Source organism: Eretmochelys imbricata, chromosome 7 (genome assembly GCF_965152235.1).
Source record: "Eretmochelys imbricata isolate rEreImb1 chromosome 7, rEreImb1.hap1, whole genome shotgun sequence".
Lineage (NCBI taxonomy): Eukaryota > Metazoa > Chordata > Testudines > Cheloniidae > Eretmochelys > Eretmochelys imbricata.
The window spans coordinates 54,974,065-54,979,401 of record NC_135578.1 but is presented as its reverse complement, the minus strand read 5'-3'; positions in this window follow the sequence as shown (position 1 = coordinate 54,979,401).

The window sequence follows — 5,337 nt, the reverse complement described above, 5'->3', positions numbered from 1 at the left end:
TCCGTGGCTGAGCAGGCTGCCGCGGCCAGGGCTGAGGTAGCGGAGCTCTCCGGGGCCCTGCGCTTGCCGCTGTCGGTTCGTTTCTTCTCGGCTCGGGCAGCCCAGTGCCAGGTGAGGAGGACGATGCTGTGGAAGAGGATGGGGGAATCGCTAATGATGCCTTTAGACTTGCCCAGGGGATCCTATTGGCTGGCGGAAATTTGGTGCCACCTAAGGCTGCCCTCGCCATTGGCTGTCAGCAATCTGCTGTTCGCTTTGCTGTTGGACTGGAGCGCTCTGCCCTAGGCTCAGCAGCGCTGCCATCGCAGCCATGCGCCCCGCGCAGGCTGGGAGCCGGGGCCCTGCCCGAGGGGGAGGAGAAACGCGCAGCTGCCAGCCTCAGCTGAGCAAGAAGGCGATGACCTAGAGTTACCTTGCGGTGGAAAGTGGGTCAGGAGGTCCCGCCTGCGCTGGGTCCTAGACCTGAACCCTCTGCATTCCTCTGCTTGTGGCTGGTGAGGAGGGGGCTGCTCCGGGAGGGGGGGTGAGTGGCTCCTCCAAAGGGGCTTCCCTGGGGAGATTCCCAGGAAACAGCTGCCAGTGAAATGCCATGAGTTTCCTAGGGGGTGATTTTCATGCTAACCCTGCCAGGGAGCTGGGCTCACAGTATCTCCCGCCGCCCTTCTTCCAGCACCTGGGCAGCATCCTTCAGCTGCCTTCCCTGGCAAAGCCCAGCCAGGGGGGACCCGCTTTGCATCCTCTCTGATGCACCATCCTTTCTAGCTGGTTTGAACGGAGCTGCCTCCAGCTAACAGGGCCACTGCTAAAGGCTTCCTGCGCCCCTGAAGGGCCTACCTGGGGAGCAATGGACACAACCTAGTGCAAGGGCGGCTGGAGGCGTGGGGCTAGCTCAGACATGGGCGATGGGTGGGCATGTAGCTGGAAGCCTTGGGTCCCTATGCGGCGCTGATCAGCGTGCAAAGCTGGCTAGGACATTTGGAACCAAATTTTCCAGACAATCCATCTGCATTTAGTCACCTGTATACCAGTATCGCTGCCTTTCCCAAACCACGAGTCATGTCCCCAAATCGCAAGATTGGCTCTAAAATCATGAGAGGTTTTTAAATGGTATATTCGAGTTTCTTTGCATCCGTCTCTGGTGTTTGAGCCTTGGGGGTCCCATTTCTAAGCTTTCCTCAGCAATCACGAGGGCTGGACATGTTCTTTTAAAGAGGAAGGCTGGGATTCTTTTGAAATCACCTGACTCCAGGAGCTAGGGCTTTAGGGAAAAGCCCAAACATCATGATATTTGCAATGGAACCACAAGCGTTGGCAATCATGAGATGTTCAAAGCCTGCTCCGCACCTAGGAGCTCCCACTCATCAGGTTTCTCAGCTGCTGTCAGCAGGCGCTGTGGGGCCAGGAATAGAGCGAGGCAGAAAGGGAGTTGGGAAGCAGTCTGCTGAAAATGCCAACTTTGCCTCAACAAGCAAAACAAAAAAATACCTGAAAGTTCTTTTGCCTGAAAACTGGAAATTCTCATTTTTTCAACAACAAATCAAAGTGTTCCATGAAAAAGAGACACGTTTTTATGAAAAGTTTTGTTTAATCCAGAAAGACAGCTTCCAGGGAAAACTGTATAAATAACAGTTTATATATAGTATAAATAACAATGCACTGCTTTTATCCAGCAGGTGTCATCCCTAGATCTCAAAGTCCTTTACACAGGAGGTCAGTATCATTATCCCCATTTTACAGGTGGGGAATCTGAGCCACAGTCACCCAGCAGCAGAGTTGGGAGTACAACCCAGGTCTCCGGAGTCCTAGTAGTAGGACACAGTGTCTCCCTTGACAGGTTTCAGAGTAACAGCCGTGTTAGTCTGTATTCGCAAAAAGAAAAGGAGTCCTTGTGGCACCTTAGAGACTAACCAATTTATTTGAGCATAAGCTTTCGTGAGCTACATGCATCCGATGAAGTGAGCTGTAGCTCACGAAAGCTTATGCTCAAATAAATTGGTTAGTCTCTAAGGTGCCACAAGTACTCCTTTTCTTTTTGTCTCCCTTGAGCTCACTTCACTGTCCTGCCAACAGGGCCTCATTCACCATTGCCCTGCATGTTGTATACTCATTTGTGGCTGCCCTGAGCTGCCGGGCAGGCGCAGCTCCCACAGGCAGAATAGCCCGGAGCAGGGGGCCCGGCAGTTCTGTGTCCCCTACGCAACCACCTCCAAACCCCTTCCAGCACAGGGGCATTCTGGGAGCAGTCCGGGGTGGGAGGGTCGTTGGGAGTGAGCGGCCTTGCACCCCGGTGATTCTGCACCCCTGCAACATTGGCCCATAGAGGCCATTGCAACAGGGGCTCAAATTAGTGTCACTTTTTGGGGTGCAACCCTCAGCATCCCCCAGAATGGGGTGCAGCCACGTCCCCTGCGCCAGCGGCCCAGAATGGTGGAATTCATCACCCTGACATGAGTGACAACACAAGTACAGGGTGACAGATTTCAGAGTAACAGCCGTGTTAGTCTGCATACGCAAAAAGAAAAGGAGTACTTGTGGCACCTTAGCGACTAACCAATTTATTTGAGCATAAGCTTTCCTGAGCTACAGCTCACTTCATTGGATGCATGTAGCTCACGAAAGCTCATGCTCAAATAAATTGGTTAGTCTCTAAGGTGCCACAAGTACTCCTTTTCTTTTTACAAGTACAGGGTGATGGTCAATTGGGCCCGCTCGTGATCTGTCTCTGCCTGGTCTGATCTCTGCTCAAACTCAAGGGTGTTGGTTCCTAGAAAGACAAAACCAGATTCTCTTCCCATGTCCTCCCAAGAGGAGCTGTACTGAACCCTCTGGGGGAAAGTGACAGGAAAATAACAACATTATTATGAGAATAACATGGCAGAATAACATGAGGGGGAAAGGAGTCCAGGAGAGCTGGCTGTATTTTAAAGAATCCTTATTGAGGTTACAGGGACAAACCATCCCGATGTGTAGAAAGAAGAGTAAATATGGCAGGCGACCAGCTTGGTTTAACAGTGAAATCCTTGCTGATCTTAAACACAAAAAAGAGGCTTACAAGAAGTGGAAGATTGGACAAATGACCAGGGATGAGTATATAAATATTGCTCGGGCATGTAGGAATTGAATCAAGAAGGCTAAATCACACCTGGAGTTGCAGCTAGCGAGGGATGTTAAGAGTAAAATGAAGGGTTTCTTCAGGTATGTTGGCAATAAGAAGAAAGCCAAGGAAAGTATGGGCTCCTTACTAAATGAGGGAGGCAACGTAGTGACAGAGGATGTGGAAAAAGCTAATGTACTCAATGCTTTTTTTGCCTCTGTCTTCACGAACAAGGTCAGCTCCCAGACTACTGCACTGGGCAGCACAGCATGGGGAGGAGGTAGCCAGCCCTCTGTGAAGAAAGAAGTGGTACGGGACTATTTAGAAAAACTGGACGTGCACAAGTCCATGGGGCTGGATGCATTGCATCCGAGAGTGCTAAAGGAATTGGCGGATGTGATTGCAGAGCCATTGGCCGTTATCTTTGAAAACTCATGGCGATCGGGGGAAATCCCAGAAGATTGGAAAAAGGCTAATGTAGTGCCCATCTTTAAAAAAGGGAAGAAGGATGATCCTGGGAACTACAGGCCGGTCAGCCTCACCTCAGTCCCTGGAAAAATCATGGAGCATGTCCTCAGGGAATCAATTCTGAAGCACTTAGACGAGAGGAAAGTGATCAGGAACAGTCAGCATGGATTCACCAAGGGCAAGTCATGCCTGACTAATCTAATTGCCTTCTATGATGAGATAACTGGTTCTGTGGATGAAGGGAAAGCAGTGGACGTGTTATTCCTCGACTTTAGCAAAGCTTTTGACACGGTCTCCCACAGTATTTTTGTCAGCAAGATAAAGAAGTATGCGCTGGATGGATGCACTACAAGGTGGGTAGAAAGTTGGCTAGATTGTCGGGCTCAACGGGTAGCGATCAATGGCTCCATGTCTAGTTGGCAGCCGGTATCTAGCGGAGTGCCCCAAGGGTCGGTCCTGGGGCCGGTTTTGTTCAATATCTTCATTAATGATCTGGAGGATGGTGTGGATTGCACCCTCAGCAAGTTTGCAGGTGACACTAAACTGGGAGGAGTGGTAGGGATAGGATACAGAGGAACCTAGACAAATTGGAGGATTGAGCCAAAAGAAATCTGATGAGGTTCAACAAGGACAAGTGCAGAGTCCTGCACTTAGGACGGAAGAATCCAATGCACCGCTACGGACTAGGGACCGAATGGCTAGGCAGCAGTTCTGCAGAGAAGGACCTAGGGGTGACAGTGGATGAGAAGCTGGATATGAGTCAACAGTGTGCCCTTGTTGTCAAGAAGGCCAATGGTATTTTGTGGTGTATAAATAGGGGCATTGCCAGCAGATCGAGGGACGTGATCGTTGCCCTCTATTCGACATTGGTGAGGCCTCATCTGGAGTACTGTGTCCAGTTTTGGGCCCCACACTACAAGAAAAATGTGGAGAAATTGGAGAGAGTCCAGCGAAGGGCAACAAAAATGATTAGGGGACTGGAACACATGAGTTATGAGGAGAGGCTGAGGGAACTGGGATTGTTTAGTCTACGGAAGAGAAGAATGAGGGGGGATTTGACAGCTGCTTTTAACTAACTGAAAGGTGGATCCAAAGAGGATGGATCTAGACTATTCTCAGTGATAGCAGATGACAGGACAAGGAGTAATGGTCTCAAGTTGCAGTGGGGGAGGTTTAGGTTGGATATTAGGAAAAACTTTTTCACTAGGAGGGTGGTGAAACACTGGAGTGCGTTATCTGGGGAGGTGGTGGAATCCCCTTCCTTAGAAGTTTTTAAGGTCAGGCTTGACAAAGCCCTGGCTGGGATGATTTAGTTGGGATTGGTCCTGCTCTGGGCAGGGGGTTGGACTAGATGGCCTCCAGAGGTCCCTTCCAACTCTGTTATTCTATGATTCTATGATCTGGCTTTACATTGAAAGGTGACCTGCAAAAGGGGAAAGAATTGGGCCTGTGTCCTTTTTCCTTTCATTGTGATGGGGAACAAAGACCTGCGAGAAGAGTGTGTTGTTTTTTTAATGAGAATTTCTGATCTCATCTTGCCTGGAACACTCTGTGGTGCACGGAGAACTCGTGAAATTATGACATCCCAGGAGGCAAGAGAGTGAAAGCTCAGCTGGGGGTGGGTGGGTGGGAGGGGAGATACCTTTAATCAGGGTCTTTAAAACTCTTTGTTAATTTTTTCATTAACAACTTGGATGGCTAATGAACACTGGGAAGAAAAGAAGTCTTTGTTAAAGATTCCACAGCCTCACCCCTTGTGAGGTGTGAGCGCTGGC